This window comes from Prionailurus bengalensis, chromosome B1, assembly GCF_016509475.1.
Source record: "Prionailurus bengalensis isolate Pbe53 chromosome B1, Fcat_Pben_1.1_paternal_pri, whole genome shotgun sequence".
NCBI lineage: Eukaryota > Metazoa > Chordata > Mammalia > Carnivora > Felidae > Prionailurus > Prionailurus bengalensis.
Window position 1 is genome coordinate 86,757,962 of NC_057344.1, and position 22,306 is coordinate 86,780,267.

Sequence of the window (22,306 nt, forward strand, 5' to 3'; positions counted from 1 at the left end):
TCTTTGCCCAGCTCCAAGGCCTTGCTGAGATCTTGTTCACAGCCTGCAGGAAAAGAGATGGGAGCATTTACTTAATCCCACTGAGATGTAATGTTCATTTAAATGGATTCTAATCTTATTCCCCAATAAAGGACAGAACTTGGATTTGTACCCAAGTCCAGCAGATTCCAAGTGTTGCCCTACCTCCTGTTATCATGCTGCCTCCCACGATCACCTTGACTCTCCCACGGGCATGGTGACCATAAATTAAAAAAAAAGAATAAACTAAGTTCCTCCTTCTGAGGAGGAAGAGGGCCCTTGGCAGAAGAAGTGGGGCAAGTTTTAAGCTGACTTCTATCAGAAACACAGCACAATGGTCATCACGTCAGTCAGAGCAATGCCCCACACCACCCAGGTAGAGTGCGGGTCCCTCCATGGCTGAAGGCTTCTCTGCAGAACCCATTATCATAGCCCCTCCACGCTGTCAACACAACCCTTTTGCCCCGTAAAGATGCAGCTTCAGGGGCGCCTCAGTCGGTTAAGCATCTGACTTCTGCTCAGGTCATGATCTCACAGTTAGTGGGTTCGAGACCCACTCCGGGTTCTGTGCTGACAGCTTAGAGACTGCTTCGGATTCTCTCTCTCCCTCTCCCTCTCTCTCTGTCCCTCCCCTGCTCACTCACGGATGCTCTTTCTCTCTGTCTCTCTGTCTCTCTCTCAAAAATAAATAAACATTTTTTTAAAAAGGTGCAGTTTCAGTGAGAAGTGAGAGGATTCATTTTTGGAAATACCAGATAAAAGCCGTGCTGTATAGTTAACAGTAAACCTATTGGAACTATGTACGAACCCCCAACATGCACACAGTGGAGTCCCAAACCCTTAGATACTTCACTTTCAGGTTCTTCTTGCACTCTCCATTTCCCAGGCTTATTTTTCCGGGGCTTTGCAATGAGCATGCACCAGAGAACTGAAGTCTCTACCTCGAGGAAGGTACTTTTTGCTTACATGGGCATAGGCAGCTTCCAGGTAAGGCTGTAACCTCTGTAGTACTCAGCCAATGAGGAATCAGGGGAGGGACTTCACACTAGGAGATAAATTGCCTGCTGTCACTGCCACACCTGCTCTTGCAAGAACGTTGGTTAAAGCCTTGCTTCTCTGTGCTCTGAGTCTCCACGACCCTCCTTTGATTGGGTCAGCGGGCTTATTTCTCACAGCTTGCCACAAAATAAAGTTGGGATCCTTTCCTTACACACCCACCCCCCCCCACCCCCACCCCTCGGGCTCACTTAAAGGGAGCCCTAGTGCCAAAGACCAGTGTGTTCCAGCCTCACACAGGTCTGCACCTGGACTCCCAGCCCTGGTACTTAGTGATAATACAACCTTGACCAGGATTATGAGCCTCAGTTAGATAAGATGGGCTGATAAGGGCTGAAGGGACACATAAGTGATATAGGGCCCTTATGAGGATTGAATTAGTTAACATTTATAAAGCACTTAATACGACACGTGGCATTCGAAAATGTGTTCTGTGTTTGTTAAACACACAAAGCACTTTATGTAGGGAGCCGAGGGCAGGCCACCCCAAGATGGGCCACTTTGGCATGAAGATTATTTTGAATTAAAAAACAATCAAACCCAGCAGATTCAGGGAAAGCTCTTTACCACCCCCCCCCACCCCCCCCCCACCCCACCCCCACCCCCCCCCCCGCCAACTGCCTAAAAATAATTTAGATCGAGAACCTACTCCGGGAAGAGAGTTATCTCCATAGATAACTATAGTATGATATGAACTAGGTGTGGAAGACACAGATGAGCTAGCAAGTCCTATTAGATCAAAGTCTTCTGGGGGCGCCTGGGTGGCTCAGTCAGTTGAGTGTCTGACTTTGGCTCAGGCCATGATCTCGAAGTTCGTGAGTTCAGGCCCCGCGACCAGCTCTGTGCTGACAGCTCAGAGCCTGGAGCCTGCTTCGAATTCTGTGTCTCCTCCTCTCTCTGCCCCTTCCCCACTCATGCTCTGTCTCTCTCTGTCTCTCAAAAATGAATAAATGTTAAAAAAAATTAAAAAAAAAAAAGTCTTCTGTGTCCCATTGTTTCTGTATGGCCCAGCAAACATTTGTTTACCAAACACTCTTTTTCATCTTCCTGTGAGGTGCATTGCTTCCCATTGAAGTCCCAGGCCTCTACCCTCTTCTCTTTAGTTCAGAATGACATGTATACCTCATTCTGCCTGTCTTTGGAATTTCCATGTCTATGTGGGTTCCTCGTATGTGCACTATTAAATTCGATTATGTGCACTATTAAATTCGACTTCTCCTGTTACTCTGTCTCATGTCAATTTGATTCCAGCCAGAAAGTCCATTGCGGAGACAGAAAATTTTCACTCTCCCATCAGCGTCTAGAAAAGTACTACACATATTATGTACCTAATGTGAAAAGACAGATCTTAAAAGGTAAAAATCATGCTTCTCATACAAATATAAAATGAAAACACATCAAAGATTTTATTGAATTCATTAATAAGGGAGCCAGTTCAAAGTAGAGTTCCAAAAAACACACATAGAAGCACCTGGGTGGCTCAGTCGGTTGAGCGTCCGACTTTGGCTCAGGTCATGATCTTGTCATTCGTGAGTCCAAGTCCCGCGTCAGGCTCTGTGCTGACAGCTCAGAGTCTGGAGCCTGCTTCGGATTCTGTGTGTCCCTCTGTCTCTGTCCCTCCTCCACATGTACTCTCTCGCTCTCTTAAAAGGAAATAAACATTAATTTTTTTTATTTTAAATTTAAAAAAACCCCACATATATAGTGTTAAAAAACAAAACTCAACTGAGTACATTTTAGAGAACTTACTGGCTTTATTCAACAATTGATGCATCAGGCAGCATCCAATCTAGCAGACAGGAAGGAGCTTGTACGAAATGAAAGACCATTATGGGCAGAAAGGAGTGCAACAAGGAAATGGTACTAAACAAAAGTGAATTGTTTATTGCAAGGTTACTTTCCTTTAGGGCCTGGCTGGGGTCTGTCAGGCGGGCTACCTCACTAATGCTGATCAGAAGATTCCACACTGACTGATTTAAGATTCTATTTCTGGGAGAGCTGAAATAGTAATTAAGTCGAGCCTCGGTTTGTTGATGTGGGACTTAGCATTAGTGACTGTATTAGGGACTTAGCATTAGTTGTCTTGTTTTTAACAATAGGGAATAAAGAATGCTAAAACTAATTCACAAGTAGTTGCACAACAGGTCTGCTCACTGTGCCCGTTTGTCTCTTCAGGTTCCCTCTGTGCTCATTTGTTTTGAAATCACTGAAGAGGGACAATTATGTAAGAAGGCAGATCCTAGAAGTTCAGGACAGCGCGGAAACTTTCTTGTGTATTTGATTTAATGGTTTTGGCCTTCAGTACACAGCGGGGATTCTAAACTGCAAGCCAGCTGCCCTGAACTCACATCGCCGTGAACTAAAATAAACTCCTCAAATGACAGGCCTCAAAGAAGAGGTCTGGGCTGGGCCTATGGGCAAGCAGAGGTTCTCCAAGTAAGAGAACTGCTTCGAGAAAGAGAAACGGCAAAGGAAGAGATGAGCAGGGAACGGGGCCCCGGGCTGATGGCCACAACCGTGGGGTGCTTATAGCTCCTGTTTTGAGAAACTTGGATACATCCATACTAGGGAACTAGTGTTGAAAAACAAACAATTCCAGGCTGACGTTCTTTGGCTGCCACCGATTCTTCTTCCTGCCTTCCAGACAAATCTTGAGATTCCCAGTTGCGGTTCCAAGCCAAACCAGGCACTCCCCAAATCCAGATTCTAATAGACGCTGATACAATGGGGGGAAAAAGTGTCCAAGTGCTTTGAACCGCCATGCATTCATGTATAATCTGCTTTGATAGATATTGAAAGTTGGTATAGTTTCTGCCTCTAAGAAGGTATTAAACAATGGAGCTTTGAATAATGACATGTTCATCACTTTCTGTGGTGATAAAACTTCCAGATGATCCTATGGTTGAAATACTGCCATAGCATTAACAAAAACTAGCAAAAATTGGCGTTTCTCCGGACATTTGCCCGGGATGAATTGAAGATGAAAATTATTGTCCCTGAATGCAGTACATATAGATCCTTCTGGTATGTGTGTCATTCCTTACATGTTTGTAAGAAACACAAAAGAGGGGCGCCTGGGTGGCTCAGCCGGTTAAGCATCTGACTTCAGCTCAGGTCATGATCTCACCATTCATGGGTTCGAGCCCCGCATCAGCTCTGTGCTGACAGCTCAGAGCCTGGAGCCTGTTTCAAATTCTCTGTCTCCCTCTCTCTCTGCCCGTCCCCTGCTCACGCTCTGTCTCTCTCTCTCTCTCTCTCAAAAATAAACATTCAAAAAAAAATTTAGAAAAAAAAAGAAGCAGCAGCATATTGGTAAATGACAATAAAGTGGCTTTTAAAATATTTATACTACCTATGTAAACTCGAAAGAATCTAGAAGAGTTTCTACGAATTTACCTTATTATAGCATTTCAAATGATACTCTGGGTAAGGTAAACCAGGGAAGCCAAGGTTTGGCAACATAAAAATCATGCCCACCCATGTGAAGGAGCTGTTTTCATGAAATGGAAACTGTCAGTGTAACTATTTCCATATTGTTTTGGTAATAGATGAAAAGAAATGATGAAGTATAGACGTGTTCTCTCCCTCAGACCAATTGCAACTCCCCCCAAATTATTCCCTGGCCTCACCCCTAGATCCTTATCGCTCAAAACATGATAGGTAATCATCTGGTCTCTGCGGGCACTGTAGCAGGCTGAGAAGGCCTCGAGGCAGAGAGACAGAAAATGCATGCCCCTCCCAAGAATGCCCAGAAATAATCAGTGATCATGCTATCAGCAGCCATGATACTCTTACTTGAAAAACTAGACCATGTAAGCTTCTCCGTGTGCCTGCAGTTGATTGCATTATCTTATTGGAAGTCCTGACCAGTTGAAGGATCCTCTAGCAACATAAGAAGCGTTTAAACAAAACTCACATAAACCAAATTTGAAATTACACCCCAACCTACATGCTGTAAAAATTTAGAAAATTACAGCAATCCTTCAGAATATGCTCTCGCCCGTTCAGAAACGGCAGCACTTTGCTCTGTGGGCCTGGGTGTAGACAACCAAGCTAAAGAAGGCCAAGGCCTTTTCCCGTTGAGGAGACCTTTGTGCTGTGACAGACTGAGCACAGGGCAGAGGATTACAATCGGGTTACACCAAGCCTCTGACAGAAACTGCCTGTCACCCAATACCAGGAATGCCTGATCAAGGCTCAAAGACAGGGACAAAAGAAGAGTGGAAAAGAAAGGAAAATAAAGATCAGTTCCCAGTGTAGTACGGTAAAAAGAGTAAAACAGTACAGAACCTGGCATGCGGCAGGCCATCCACAGCTCTCTCGGCCACTCCCCCCACGCCTCCAGCCCCGGGTGGCCACAGAAGAGACCAGATCTATTTGTTGAGAAGGCCATTTCACAAAGCAACAGATGATCGTAGAATGCCGTTATGATTTCCAAGGCTGCAAGGATTTCCCAGAAGAATGGAAACAGTGCTTGAATTACTTCAAAATGGCTTTTGACAGTAATAGAAGTTCTCAACCCGAGTTGTCTTAAGTTTACGTAAGGCTTAGGAGAGGATAAAGTAAAGCAGAATCTAGAGACTGGTAAGGAGAACGAGAAATCCTCATTCTTGACAACTCCTGGCACATGCAACCCTCCTCTCTCTCTCTCTCTCTCTCTCTCTCTCTCACACACACACACACATACACACCCCCTCACACAGGTATACTCACATACACAAACACACTGTGCTTTCACACACTCACCCACACACCCACACTCCTATACGTTCACAAGCACTAAAAACACCCATGCACACATTCAAAACACACACACCCATGCATACCCACATATCCTACACGCATATCCCAAAAGGGGATTTGTGGAGTTTTTGAAGTTTATTTATTATTTTCAGAGAGCAAGAGAGAGAGAATGTGTGTGCGTGTGCACATGAGCAGGGAAGGGGCAGAGAGACAGAGACAGAGAATCCCAAGCATGCTCCATGTTCTGTGCTAAGCCCGACGTGGGACTCGATCCAATGACCCTGGGATCATGACCTAAGCCGAAACTAAGAGTCAGACGCTCAACTGACTGAGCCACCCAGGCGCCCCAATCATTACTAATATTTTTAACTGAATAGTATGCGGGATTAAGTACTTTAAAACAGGGTCGTTGGCATGAACTGCTTGCCCTGGCCCATGGAGAGAAGCCAAGCTCCCTGTGGGCCATGCCAGAGCTGGATTCATAAACTTGCTGGAACCAGAGCTGCAAGGGGCAAGGAAGCCCCGAGCCCAGAGGGCCGAGGCACTCTGGAAGGACCCAGGGCTGCTGAGAAGGCCTTGCTGTGCCAGGGACCTCTGACATCCACCATGACCCCCAGCTCCTAATTCCAGTCAACAGACAGTAAGGTCTAAGCACTGTGCCGGGTCCTATACAGAATTGTCTCAATCTGCATAATGAAACAAGATGAGGTACATATTTTGTTCCCGTTTTTCAGATGGGAGAAACTGAGGCTCGGAGGTCAGTGATTTGCTCAAGGTCAGTACAATCCAGTCCTACTGATCAATCCCAAAGCCTTGCTCTTAGCCTTGGTCGCACATCAGAACTACCTTGTGGTCATTATAAATACCCAAGCTTAGCTCTGCCCACACACAGCGATACAGATTTAATTAGTCTCAGGGTCAGCCTGGGCACCTCAACATTTTGAAAGCTCCCCGCATGATTCTAATGCTTAGCCAAAGCGGAGAGCCACCATTAGCCAATATTTCTTAGTGAGGTCCTCACCACCCACTACCAACACCTGCAGTGACATAAACGTGTACATTTCTAGGCTTCATCCAGGATCCATGATTAAGCATCTACTTCATGTTGGTTAAGCATACATGGCTTCACATAACATCACTCGTATGAGGCAAAATGACAAAATTATTGTCATTTTACAGATAAAGAACCAGATTCGGGGGTCTTTGGGAGCTTCCCCCGTGGCTCTATCTCACTGCCCCCCAGAGAGGAAAGATCACACACCCTCTTGGGGTGGGGTCAGAGGGAATGAACCGGCTGGTGTAAGCCAAAGTGGGCACTGGTGGACCCCAGGAAGGGGTACGGAACATTTCGCAGGGGCGGGAAGGAAGACGATGCTGGAGAACATGGGGATCCTCCAGGGACAGCCCAGGGCGGATGGGGAGGCCAGAAGGGGATTTCCACAGGAGGGGTTCCTGGGGTGCCTGGAGGGAGGCAGGAGGAGAAGACAGAGGAGGGAAATCGAGGCTGAGCTGGGAGAGAACGGTGCTCTCAGTTACCAGCAGAGAGAAGTCTGGGTGGAGCCTGTGTCCCAGCTAATCACATGTCATCAGAACTACCAGCACTTGCCAGCTAACTGGCTTTGATGTACCTCTCGACAGGTGGCTCTCACATTAGGATCACCAAGGGCGCTTTTTAAGTAAATACCAAGTTAACTGAGAAATCTCTTGGATTTTAGGGCACCAGCAAGACCAACTACTACCTCAGAGAACTCACTGTGATTTCTCTGCACCAAATGAAGAGAGCTTACCTCCTCTGAACCCCAAAACATAGCATTTCTCTTCCGCTTGGCCTTGAGGTTTAAATGTGACTTTGTCTCTCGTGCATTGCCCGGTTCCTTTGTTAGGCATCCCACGTGGACAGTGAAGAAATCCAGCTCGTGAATGGTGTCGAGTGATTGGACCACTTAAGAGAGCAGGTACTCTGGGTTCCCCGGCTGTCTCTCTGGGGCTTGTTAAGGCAAAAGGAAAGGGCAGCTATGCCCCTCTTGATGAGAAAACACAGAAGGTCGAAGATTAAGAAAAAATAGTTAACAGCAGCTCTTACTCACTTTGAAATGTAGCACTCTCGTGCTCCCACCCCCCACCCCCAGGCTGACTAGCCAAACAGCAGTAATTGCAGCTCAGTGCAGCCTGTTACAACCCGCCCCCACCGATGCAGCCATCTGAGTAGACCTTAGGCCAAGGCAGTTCCTGCAGAAGAAGATACATAACAAAATAAAACAAACCCACCAGGCCCCAAACAGGAAAGCCCTAGGGTAACACCATGAGGCCGGAAGGCCTGTTACTATTTCCCTCTGCTACCTTAGGAAGAGGATAAACAATTTCAAAGAAGTGTTGCCTGGTTTTCTTTCTTCCCTTTTTTTCCCCTCTATTTTCTGTCTTTATGTCTATCCTTCCTGCTTTCCCTTAGATTGTGTTTGGCTCTTGCCTTTGTTTCCAGGACACTGTGAGCAAAACGTCCTCAGAATTTCAGTCTTGGGCAGGTCCCAGGCAAACGTATCTGGGACCAGAATTCCAGACAAAGCGGCTTCATCTGCCCTTCTGTGCCCCCCACCTCCATGGGCCCCTTTCCCATTCTCTTCTCAAAGGATGCATGGACTTATCATCTCATTTCATCCATAATTTGCAATTGGGAGATTTTGAACAGCCAAACACTCAGAGCTGGGAGCTGTGACTTAAACTTGGTCCTTTTCATTCAAGAGAAGTTATATTTTGTCAAACCACTAGGGGGAGTAAATCCCAGGGTTCTCATGACTCCAAGGATTCGACAGCCTTGAAGGAAGCTGGAGCTTCCTTACAGCTTCCTCCTCGGGCTTTCCAGAGATTCCTAAGAATGCACATCAGCAAACTGGAAAAGTCAGTTCACAAAAACTGTTTGACAGAGTCATTTCTAAGCAATGCCCTAACAAATGTTTGTCAGGTTTTCAGAGATCAACATACTGACCGTTTCCAGCAAGAGCCCTGTGACCCTCCAAAGCTTCAACAGGCACAAACCCCACAAGTGCTTAAATGTAAAAATACCAGGACTTAACCCTGACCCACTCAAAACTGAACGCAATCCAGACATAGATGGTGCCCCTAAAGCCTTACATTCCATCAAGAAAGGATCCAAAACGGGTCATTTCACATTTAGCATCCCTGTGGGAGACTGTAGTCAGGAGTGAGACACGAGAAAGGACACATGAAGTCCCATTTGGTGGATACAACAGCCAAGGAGGGATCCAAAGAGTCAAATACCACATCTTGCACTTTGATTCGATCCCTTGATGCACCTCTGGCCTCTCGAGGGGGTGGTAAAATTCTGGAATACTCCATAAAATACTTAAATACGTTCTTTGCAAAGGAGTAAGTCAGAAAGCTGGGCAGACTCTGGAGAGATTCTCATGATCAGGCAAACGGTTTGGTAAAACATCAGAGAAGAGGGCCTTCACCCACCCACACCTGGAGTGAGGGCCCTGCTTTGCAGTGGCAGAGAAAAACCTAAAGCAAGGGAAGAAGGAATCTGAAGATATTCCCAAGAATACATGTAAGTAGTATTCATTCATTCATTCATTCGTTATCAAATATGTTGAGCACCTGTCACCTGCCAAGCTCTGTGCTAAAGATAGGCTCATGGGATCAAGCCCCACCTAAGGCTCTATCCGAGCTTGAAACCTGCTTGGGATACTCTCTCCCTCTCCCTCTCTCTTTCTCTCTCTCTCTCTCTCTCTGTCTCTGTGTCTCTGTCTCTCTACCCCTATGTTCCTCTCCCCCACTCATGCTCTCTCTCTAAAAAAATAACAATAAATAAATAAAAATACTTAAAAAAAGAGATCACTCTGACTTCAGTGTGGACTGATGGAGAAGAATCGCTAGCATAGACATAAAAGGATTTGTTAGGAAGGTGTATTGTGGTCTAAGCAGGAGAAAATGGCACCTGACCTAAGAGAATGTCAGTGTGGGTGGAGAAAAGTGAATGGATAAGGAAGATATTTAAAAGAACAGATCAATCGGATTTGGTGACAGATTGTGGATAGTAGCTTACTTAGCCCATGTCTCTAGAGCAACAGGGCCAGAGGCAAGACATAGCTGGTGCTTTATTTGGACGGCACAATACCAGGGCAGCAAGAGTGAAGAAAAAGGGCAGAATGATGGCAAGCAGTGTGTTTCCACCTGGGCCACTGCTTCAAACGAGCTGCAAGGAGACACGGCTAGCCACAGAGCAAGGCACCCCCAGGCAGCCACTCAGGGTATCTGCGGATAGAATGTTGGAGAAAGTGCATCTCAGGACAGTCCTCTTAAGGGAAGAAAGGAAATTTTATCTTCTTCTTTTTTTAAAAAAAATTATTTTAGAGAGAGAGCACGAGCCAGGGAGAGGAAGGGGCAGAGAGAGAGAGAGAGAGAGAGAGAATCTCAAGCAGGCTCCACACTCAGCATGGAGCCTGACAAGGGACCTGATCACATGACCCTGGGATCATGACCTGAGCCAAAATCAAGAGTTAGATGCTCAACCGACTGAGCCACCCAGGTGCCCCTGGAAAACTTATCTTCTATCTCCTGTCTCCCCTTGGTCAAAGTTTAACCTGTGGCAGTTTTAAAACATATCTCCAAATTCCTTGATATTTCTTTCATCATGAAGTAGGGGACTTGTGAATCTGGACCGACCTTAATAATGCACTCGTAGCCTGGAGAAGGCAGCAGAGATGAGGCTGTGTGACTTCCAAGGCTGGGTGGTCAAAGGCCCTGCGGCTGCAGCCTTGCTCACTAAGCACTGTGCTCAGAGACTTCGGCAGCCGTGTCAGAAGTCAGATTCCCTAAGGCCGCCATGCTGGGATGGAGCCCAATGTGTGAGGTTGTACGTGACAGCTCCACCCACGGGCCCAGGCACCAGCCGGCACGAACTGCCAGGCCTTGCGCAGAAAGATTCTTGCAGGTGATTCTAGTGCACGATCATAGAGTCGCTCCCAGCCAATGCTGTCTACCCCGCCGCAGCCGCAGACCTCGAGGGGCAGAGACAAGCCAGACCTACGGTGGCCTGCTGGCCCAAATAACCCATGAGCCTACTTAAACGGTTGTTTTAAGCCCCCAAACTTTGAAGTAGGCACTGGAACAACCTCATTACAAGTTAATGACTCCACCTTCCAGGATACGCCATTTGCCCCTTGGACACCAGCCCATGCACTGTGGTGTGGCACTTCAGGCAGGACCCAGGGACACCAGGAGTATGGCTGGCAGTTCTCAGGTGGCAGATACCCCACGGGGAGTCGGTCCATCACAGCAGAGGATGCAGGAGCGAGATGAGGTCAAGAACATCGGGCATGGCACACTAGGTATGTCTGATAAAGGGGTAAAGGTAGGGGGAAGCAGGAATTAAGGATTCCCACGTTTCTGGTTTCTCAACTTGAGCAACCAGGTAGATTAATGACGGTGCAATTTACTGACAGAGGAATTAGATAAAAGGAGGGGGTTCAGTTTCAAGTGGCTGTTGGTCCACCATATGGCAAGAAGAGGAAGCCCAGGTCACCAAAGATGGTCAAGGTCATTGATCTTAAGACTGCAGGGCCCTAGGAAGGTTAAGGTTTGTCCCCGATTCTTCTTCCCTCTGTCATTAATATTTTCTAGGTCTTAGGTTGGGACCCTCGCCGGCCTAAGTCATTATTCCAAAATCATGTATTCCAAGAATAGTGTGTTAGAGAAGACAAAGGTGGCCCCCAAGAAAGCACATGGCATCTGCAAGAGCTTATGCAGAAACATGCCCTGTACCCCAGTGAGTTACAGCAGAGATACCATCAGATTTTTTTTTAATGTGTGGGATAAATATTTTCGTTATTTTCAAATATGCTGGAATCCCTTCTCAACAGGCAACTCTCCTCTCTCTCCTCCCTCTCACCTATAACCCAAATTGAAAATGTTCTACATGTGTATGTTAGTCTGTTTCGCATTATTTAGATAATTGGTGCCTTTGACTCTTGTTCTTATCGATGTTGCTTTAGTCCATGGACTCATAAGATTCCCAGGCTTGGAGGAGATCTCAGAAAGTAATAATGTAAAACAATCATCCATGCCCACCACCTCCTATTCCTAATCATAGGGAGGCAGTGTCCTCTTCCAAAACGAGCAGTCAAGGTCAGGCATGAGACACTAGCTCTGATCTCTTCAAGGGCAGGGCCTGGGGGTCCTCTCGTCTCAGCTGGGACTCCCATGACCCACTGCCTCTTGTTCTCCCCACATGCAGATTCAGGTTTTTCCAGCCCCCAAGCCCCACCGCTAAAAATCAAGAGAGCAGTGCCCATAGCAGTAATAATATTTGATTATTAACAAAATCGTGTAAGATGTGGTGAGGAGGGGGAGGCAGGAATACAAGGGAGAATGAAGAAGGTAAGGAGAGATAAAACATTTACTGAGGCACCACATTCCTGTACTGTTCCTGGGACTTTTATTTCCATGAATCCTCACAAAACCCTGTTGGATGTGTGTGTGTGTGTATATATACATATATATATATATCCCCAATATATACATATATATGTATTGTGTATATATATATACCAATATATACATATATATGTATTGTGTGTGTATATATATATATATATATATTTTTTTTTTTTTTTACATGAAGACTCTTAGATACAAAGAGATGAATTAACTTGCCCAAGATTATGCAGCTAATCAGATGCAGAGCCAGAGTCCACTTTTGACTCCAGTCCAGGGCTCTTTGCACTATCATTTTCCTCCCAAAGGTCTCTGTATCTACACCTCCCCTCCCCTGTCACTCTTACAGAACAGAAGGCAGTTCTCTTAAGTTTGGGGGAGAGGACGCTGTGTGCACAAGAACCAATGTATCTCTCCCTGAGCGCCACCAGATGGCGCAGTGAGAGGAGAAAATCGGCTGGTTTTTATTAGCGCTTCTGGAGAGACAGACCAGCGTGGGGGAGAACAGCTGCAAGGAGAATGTCAAAACAGAGTTCTATTTAGGAAAGCGAAGCCTTCTGCCTGGCCCTGTCTCCCACCGGGATCCTTGGTTGGCTCTCCGCAGACTATAAATGAATTTGCTTCTTTCTTCCTCCCTATCCTACTGCTAACCCACATCGCTGATTCTATTTTCTCTCCATCCCTGACACAAGGGCACTGGTCCCACCCACATCAGGGAGTAGTGCGGCCTGAAGAGAGAGGGCAGCGGCCAAGCCGGGTGTGGAATCAGGGTCAGCAGTCCCTCCCCATAGCAACGGGTGGGCCATTTCCCAGCACAGCCCCTCCCACTCGCTTACCCAACGCACGTACCCACGTGCAACACTCACACCGCACGCACATGCTGATCTGAAGGACCTGTCTCAGTCTGCTTAGTTCTGGAGGCTGGAAGTCCAAGATCAAGGGGTTGGCAGGTTTATTTTCTTCTGAGGCCTGTCTCCTTGGCTTGCAGATGGCCACCTTCTCGCAGCGTCTGCACACAGCCATTTATCTGTGCGTGCATCCCTGGTGTCTCTGTGTGTGTCCTAACCTCCTGTTCTTCCAAGGACACCAGTCAGATTGGATCGGGGCCCACCTTAGCAGCTTCATTTTAATTCAGTCACCTCATGGAAGGCCCATCTCCAAATACAGTCATATTCCCTTTTTTTAAAATGTTTTATTTATTTATTTTGAGAGAAAGAGAGAGAGCAGAGGAGGGGCAGAGAGAGAGGGGTACAGAGACTCCCAAGCAGGCCCCACGCTGTCGCTGTCAGCGCAGAGCCCGACTCGGGACTCAAACCCACAAACCGCGAGACCATGACCTGAGCGGAAATAAAGAGTCAGACACTTAACCTACTGAGTCACCCAGGTGCCCCTAAATAACAGTCACGTTCTTTTTTTTTTTTTTTTAACGTTTATTTATTTTTGAGACAGAGAGAGAGCATGAACAGGGGAGGGTCAGAGAGAGGGAGACACAGAATCCGAAGCAGGCTCCAGGCTCTGAGCTGTCAGCACAGAGCCCGACACGGGGCTCAAACTCACAGACCGCGAGATCATGACCTGAGCCGAAGTTGGCCACTTAACCGACTGAGCCAACCAGGTGCCCCCAACAGTCACATTCTAAGGTCCTGGGGATTAGGGCTTCAATATAGGAATTGGGGGGGAGGGGAGGACACAATTCAGTCCATAACAGAACCAATCACTTATGTTTTAAAACCCTGAGTAAAGGGCAGGATTTTTTGTTTAATTTTGGCCCCAAGATGTCCTAGGAAAAGTCATAGGTCACAATGTGCTCACGAAGTACACTTCATGAATTTCACCAATTATGTGATGTTAAGGATAAATATGGCTGAAACAACCCGAGTAATTGCAAAGTGGCCTGACCCAGGCGCTCACGTGGCAGCCTTGAGGGAGCTGGATTGGGGTCTCCAACTGAAGAACTAACTAGAACACCACCAAGTGTCCACTTCTCTCTGAAAAGCCCCATTTCCCTGATCTGTCTCTTTGGAATGCCCCCCCAACTCTAAGCACTCCTAGAGGTCACAGAACTCCCTCATTCCCTGGGGTCTTTCTACCTGGGAGGTGGTTCTTGGATGGCTACCTGGATCTCCCTAATGTACTGTTAGGCTGTTGGGGTGGCAGAATTATCCCCAGGTTGAAAGTCCAGGCCAGAGGGTCTGTTCAACCTGGGAGTACTCCAGGCCAGCCTACGTGGTGCCTCATTAAGAACGAAGTCTTAGAGAATTAAGAAATCCCAAAGAAGGTGTCCCTTCCCAGAGGGGAAACTATAGAGGGGAGACAGAGAAAGGCCTAGTTGCAGAATAAAGAAGGCAGCTCCCATGTGACAATAGCCAATGGGGCCTGGGCTTGGGGGTCTGGGTTTCCCTAAGCTGGGGGAGTGATTGTGTGCTCACTTTGGCAGCTATGAGTCTCTAGCCCCTGCTTTCCCCTGGACTGTCCTGCTGTCCCCTCAGAGGGGAAGCCAGCACTAGTTAACGGCCTAAGCGACTCTCAGCCCTCTCCCTATTCAGCCCTCGTGAGGGCAACTCGTCTTCCTCAAGATGTAAGTTTTCTGCATTCGAGTGTTCTATCGCTGTCAGGGAAAGTCCTGTGGTGCAGGCATCACAGCAGAGTCCAGCCTCACAGTCAGGGTTGTGGTTTTGTCACACACGCTGCAGGCCAGGAAGGTGAATCAGTATCCAGAATAGGTGTCTGTTTTAATAAGAACAAAGTGTGCGCTTTCCATTATGGAAGTGTCTTTTGTAATCAACCTGCTACCAGGGGACTGGCTGATGACTTGGGGAATGGTGACGTTCTCCAGGAAAGTCCTGCTTCCCATCCCTGCAATGTTAGGGCTCTGTTAGCCTGGACATTTTAGTTCCCAAAGAAGGAATGTTTCCACCAGGGACTTAGCAATGGTTTCATGAAACTGGAAGTTGAGACCGCCATCTGGCCACTTTAAGTTCCTCATGCCAGTGAATCAACAGACAAAGAAGGGGATTGTCTTCTGGCTGCGGTGATCAATCTTGATTATCAAGGGGGGAGTTTGGGTTCCCTGGGAGTGTGTCTGGAATGCAGGAGCCTCCCTGGGGTGTCTCTTAGTACTTGCAGGCCTTGGATTGAAGTCCACAGAAAACTACGTTATCAGGACTGCTAATGGCCCTGACCTTGCAGGGATGAAGACATCATGTCTAATCAAATTTGCTATGGGCGAAAGGAATATGAAGTAATGGAGGGAGGTAGTTATAAATGCCAGCTATGACCACATGCTCAGGGGTGGAAACAAGAATAATAATCGTTATGAGCATTTCTCTTATTTTGGTATGATTGTGTGTCTATGGTAACTAGTTTTTCTTTTCCCCTCTTCTGTTCACCTACCAGCGAACATAAATGCATTCATAATTTTTAACTTTGTGTCTCACAGAGACACTATGACTCTGTGAGAGATAATTATCGCGCAAAGAGGGACAAAGGGATTCTGGGTCCCCTTTGGGAGAAAGAGTATGTTTTTGGTTGTATGAGAGACAGTTACAGTGTGACAGATGGAAGCATTCTTTTGCTACTTTCTTAATTTGGAATTAAATCTAAGTGTCATTAAGAGAATAATGATTCCATCTTGACATGCATCTGATGGGTCTGAGTAGTGCTGACTTAGTTAAGCTAGAGATATGTCCCCTTTGTGAGGAGCACTGGGTTCGTCTGGGCCACAAGGACATTTTGTGTACACGGTCCCTCGTGTGCTGGCTCTCCTTGCTGGCATGGGGCAGCAGCTGGCCCGCACCTGCCTGCTCCTGGCCAATCTCCTCACCCAGCCTCCTGACTCTGGGCCGGGTGTATGGTTCATCCTGTGATGAAGGGCACCAGATTCCACCCTAGATCGCTCCCATCGAGCATGCTGCAGGTGGGGGGAGATGAGAGGCTGACATGTCTTTCAGTCCATCCTCCTGGGTTCCAGCCCGTCCTGGGAGGGTCTATCTAGTGCTTCCTCCCTTCACAGCCATCTACCTTTCCCAACTGCCAGCCCTACTGACATCAGGCCCCGGCAACAGAAGCGACAGCCATCTAGAGACTGGATACCCAGCTCCCACACTGCACAAGGTCGGATTCCTACAAAATCCCTTTGCATATATGTTTAACTTTTGTGTCCCTCTACAATTCGTATGTTGAAATCTTAACCCCTAAGGTGATGGCATTAGAAGGTGGGGCTTTGGTGGGGGGGGGGGTGATTAGGGCATGAGGGTGAAGCCTCATAAATGGGATTAGTAGCTTTGTAAGAGACCCCAGTGAACTTCCTCCATGTGAGGACATAGTGAAAAGTCTGTGAGCCCGGAACTAGGCCTCACCAGACACCAAATCTAGGGACGCCTTGATTTTGCATTTCCCAGCTAAAGAACTGTGAGAAATAAATTTCTGTTGTTCATAAGCTACCCAGTCTCTCCTATTCTATTATAGCAGCCCAAACTAAAACAGAAATATATATATATATATATATATGCGTGTATGTGTGCATGTGTGTGTGTTTCTGCTTCTCAGATTGAATCCTGACAGACACAGAATGGAAAGACAAGAATAGAGACAAAGTGACAAAAGGGAAGGACTATGCCAGTCCTGGGATTCCTTAGCTCTCTCCTCACCCTTTCCCTGCCCGGCTCCATGTTGCAGGAGGCTGACCCACATAGGCTGTGTTTCCCGGGCTCCTCAGTCAGCTGGCTTCCAGCCTGATTTAGCCAATGGGAACCCTAATGAGAGCTGGGGGGTGGGGAGGGGGGGTGCAGAGGAAGAGAAAGCCAAGGAATTTCTCCATCTTGTTCTGTTCGTGCATCATGTCTGGCCCTGTCTGCATCTCTCCTCTACCTCCAGCTCCCTCCCAGCACGCTCACCATCGTTTCGCCCATCACCCAGTGACTTTGGTTCTGGGCTCTGGCTCTGGCGATGCTGTCTCCATTTTTGTCTCCAACTTGAGTGGGGTAGAGCTTCATACTGTTGCTAATCCTCAGGTGCTCCCCAGCACATTTGACTTCTCAGTCCATCCATCCCTTACGGGACCAATTGCCTGTATTGGGTTCCCACTGTGTTAGACACTCAAAGTAGTTTCTTTTTGCCTGATTGGACCCAGACTGATACCGCCCACTGGAAGTTAGAGTTCATGAATTAAAAAAAAAATTTTTTTTAGTGTTTATTTTATTGTAGAGAGAGAGAGAGTGAGTGAGCAGGAGAGAAGCAGACACAGAATCTGAAGCAGGCTCCGGGCTCTGAGCTGTCGGCACAGAGCCCGATGCGGAGCTCAAACCCATGAACTGTGAGATCATGACCTGAGCCGAAGTCAGGCGCTCAACTGACTGAGCCACCCAGGCACCCCTAGAGTTCGTGAATTTAAAGTGAGAATAATCAAGGGCACCTGGGGGGCTCAGTCAGTTGATCATCCGACTCTTGATTTCGGTTCAGGTCATGGTCCCAGGGTCGTGGGACCCTTCTCTCCCTCTGCCCCTCTCCCCCCACTTACTCCCTCTCTCTCTCTCAAATAAAATTTAAAAAATAAATAAAGTAAGAACAATCAGGATGACGTGTGACTTTTCCCAGTTGCATTCAGCTCTTTTTTGGGTACAGGCACAGAGCAGACAGGGAGTCGGATTTAATTAGGGCTGGACTTTTGCCAAGAAAATCCGATGGAAGGAGAAGGAGATGATGGGGATTTTAAGGATAGCCCAAAGACCCTCGGCTGGGTTAGGAGATAAGTGAGGTCATGAAAGGGTGAACAGCAATGCAAAGACAGGAAAGTCAGTGGGTTAAAAATGAAAATACATGTGTGCTTGATTGTTTTTAGAGCCAAGGTGCTACAGGAAGTGAGCAGGAAGGATATGTAAGGATAAGCAGGGATTAGGATGCTTGAAGCCAAAACCTTGGAAGAGATGCAGATCTACCTAGGAACGTGGGAGTGAGTGACTGAGACAGGCTGGGGGACAAGATCCAAGGAAATGAGAGGAAGGGACTGAACGGTGTTGAATGGATTATCTACGTGGGTACTGAAAGCCAGTACCCAGACTCAGGATGCTAAAGGACCTGAGTCTCTCCTCTCTTGCTTGAACCTTTTGTTCTCCTCCCTTCCCCATCCACTGCCTCTCCCTCACCTTTACCCTCTGTCCGCGGTCCCTGCCAATCCTCCGTTCTCCAAGTCCCAAGGGCCCAGTAGGTGCAACAGACATTTACCAGATACAGGTGCACCTCACTTCATTGTGCTTTGCCTCATTGCACTTTGCAGATACTGCTGCTTTTTACCAATTGAAGGTTTGTGGCAACCCTATTTTGAGCAGATCTATCAGCACCATTTTCCCAACACCATATGCTCACTTTGTGTCTCTGTGTCACATTTTGGTAACTCTCACAATGTTTCAAACTTTTCCATTATTGTTATACTATCTGTTATGGCGATGTGTGATCAGTGATTATGACTCGCTGAAAGCTCAGATAATGGTTAGCATTTTTTAGCAATAAAGTATTTTTTTAATTAAGGTCATACTCTGTTTAGACACAACGCTATTCCACACTTAATACACTTCAGTGTAGTGTAAGCATAACTTTTATATGCACTGGGAAACCAAAATATCCATCTGACTTGCTTTCTTGTGATATTAGCTTTCTTGTGGTGGTCTGGACACAAACCCACAAAGTCTCTGAGGTGTGCCTGTATTGGCAGATAAAGGAAGAGGCCACAGAAGAGCATAAGGCTAGAAATAATTACAACTGAACATTCCTTAATGGGAATTTCTCAAGGACCACTTTTCCCCTTAGGTCCCGACCTTGCCAGCTGTGTTCAGGTCACCTGTCTCTATAGAAACTCTTCTCTACCTTTATTCCTCTCCAGGTTCTCTGCCCACCCCCCACCCCCAGCCCCCTTTGTTGCCAGCCTCCAGGGCAACACTCTGGAGTTCATGTGACCGAGCACACATGCAGCTGTGTGACTCTTTTGCAACACCTGTCACATGGGGGTCCCATGTGTTTCCAAAAGGTCTTTCAAGGTATTTTTCTAAAGAAAAGAGCTATCAGTCTCTAAGAAGAATTCTGCTCCTTCTCCAAAATGCATAATTGCAAGAGCCATGGGATTGTTCTAACAAAGCGACTCTATCATGTTCCTATAGCCCAAGATAAAATGACATCATGTGGGCGACGGTGTTTAAAAGCTGAATAGCACTTTTCAAATTCAAATGTAAGAGGAGAGAAATTTTATTACAATCCCACAAGCCAGACAGGTGAGGAGATGATCCAAGAACTGAAGATCCATTTGTCTGTGGGGTCTTAGGTAAGTCAGCTTCGGGAAACTGGGTTGTGGCATTTAAATGCAACGCTCAGTTGAATGCGTGCTTAAATGAATGAATGAAGTGTGTGTGGGCGTATATGATATTGTGACTTATAATAAAAAGTATACAGCTGGTTGGGGCACCTGAGTGGCTCAGTCAGTTGAGCGCCTGGTTTCGGTTCAGGTGATGATCTCACGGTTTGTGAGTTCGAGCCCCGCATTGGGCTGTGTACTGACAGCTCAGAGCCTGGAGCCTGCTTGCATTCTGTGTCTCCCTCTTTCTCTGCCCCTCCCCCACTCATGCTCTGTCTCTCTCACTCCCAAAAATGAATAAATGTTAAAAAAAAAATGTTTTTTTAAAGAAGTATACAGTTAGTCTTCGTCCCAGTTTCTGGCACAGACCTCCTAAAACCCTTGGAATTTCCAAGGCGATGAGAGCAATGGGAGCATCTTTTGTTATAACATTTGGTCTTTTGGCCTCAGTTCCTGAAATAGCTCCAGGGCCATAAAGGTGAAAGGAATGTCTTATTATTCATAACAAACCTTTTTCAGCTTCACCTGAGTTTATGTTAATGAGGTGAGCCCATAAGGATGAGAGCTGGTTGCCAGGAGAATCAACCCTGTGATTAGAGTTTTAGAACTTTCAGATACACACACACACACACACACACCCTCACTGGGGAGGAAAGAGACTGGAGGTGGAATCAAAATCAATCACCAATTGTCAGTGATTGAATCAATCATCCTTACCTGATGAAGCCTCCGTAAAAACCTAAAAGAATAGGGTTCAGAGAGCTCCTCGGCGGGTGAACACGTGAAGGTGCAGGGAGAGTGGCTCCCTGGGAGAGGGTGTGGAAGGTCCTCGCCCTTGCCCACACGCCTTGCCCTGGGCATCTCCTCCATCTGGCTGCTCCCATTCCTGTTCCAGCCTTTTATAATAAATTGGCAGGCTAGTAAGTAAACTGTTCTCCTGAGTTTTGTGAGTTCTGCTCTAGAATATTAACCAAATGGGAGGTGTGATCATTGGAACCTCCTCTGTGTGGCCTCCTAGGTCAGAGGCACAGGTGACAACCTGGATTTGCAATGGGCATCTGATGGGGGAAGAAGCGGTCCCGTGAGACCGAGTATTTCCTGTGGGACCTGATGTGATTTCCAGGTAGTGTCAGAACCGAACCGAACAGGACACAGGCAGCGTTGCAGAATTGACCGGTGTGGGAATAAACCCACACATCTGGCGTGAGAGCAGAGAAAACATGGCCGGGCAGGGGTCCTTTACAGGGCAATGCAGGGAGACGTTCAGCAGGCAGTGTTTAGCCTTCTCTGTGAACATTTCAGAATTGTGGAGGAAGCCAGGCGAGGTTGGAGAAGGAATGGGAGTGAGAAAATGGATACACGTGTGCCTCTCCTTTCCTGGAAGTTGAATGTGAAAAGGAGAGACAGGGTTGTAGCCACTTAGTTCCAGCACTCCACACCACAGCCCGTGCTCCGCTCGGCAGCCCAGCCGTGTCACACACAACGTGTCTTCAGGAGACCCTAACAACGCCTTTCCAGCATACAGCACTCCATCCCAACCCTATGCGCCTAGGGCAATGCCAGCTACACAACCTTCTGAGTGAATGTTTTGGCAGGGCTTTAGGGAGAGAAATCAAAAGGACAGGTCTGCGACTACGGAAAGAAGAGGAAAGAGATGAGGCATGGACAGAACTACGGCCCCTAAATTCCGTATGTTGAAGCCCTCACCTGTATTGTGACTGTATTTGGAAACAGAGACTTCAAGGAGGTAATTAAGGTTAGATGAGGTCGTACGGGTGAGACCTTGATCCATTCGGACTGGTGTCCCATTATAAGAGGAGGAAGAGACACAGGAATGCATATGCACAGAGGAAAGGCCTCGTGAGGACACAGCAAGAAGGCGGCTATCTGCAAGCCAGTAAGAAAGGCTTCACCAGAAACCAGCCCTCCACCACCTTGATCCTAGACTTCCAGCCTCCAGAGGTGTGAGAAAAGTCATTTCCATCATTTAAGTCACCCAGCCTGTGGTATTTTGTTATAGCAGCCCAAGAAGACTAATACAGGAAAATAATAATAACAACAACAATAATAAATAAACAATACAAATTTTTAACGTTTATTTATTTTTCAGAGAGATAGAGAGAGACAGACCGTGAGCAGGGGAGGGGCAGAGAGAGAGGGAGACACAGAATCTGAAGCAGGCTCCAGGCCCTGAGCTGTCAGCACAGAGCCCGACGCGGGACTAGAACCCATGAGGGTGAGATCATGTCCTGAGCTGAAGTTGGACGCTTAACTGGCTGAGCCCCCCAGGTGCCCCAAAAATAAAAATATTTCTAAATAAATAACAGACTGGGGAGGTTAGTCTTGGACACTGGACCTGGATGTTTTTCACGCATTTTCACAGGTCTGGCTCCAGTTGGCATAACTGGAGGGAAAGGGAGAAGGGGAGAAAGGTGGGTGACATGAAGATTGTCACACAACTGGACACCGGCTTCTCCAGGCCAGCCCCCCCACCTCTCCCCACCCCTCTTTGCAGTGCTGCATTCCCTGGATTTCTGGGTCTGGCTGTCACACTGAGGCAAACACTGGGCCTCAAACAAAGGCAATTGTTGGAGTTGGGAGCTCCCTGCCTTAGTCTCGGGTTACTTTCCAGTATTGGCAAAGGTTCCCTTAGTTGTTAAATCTCCCAGTTTAGACAACAAAAGTTCCATGGTG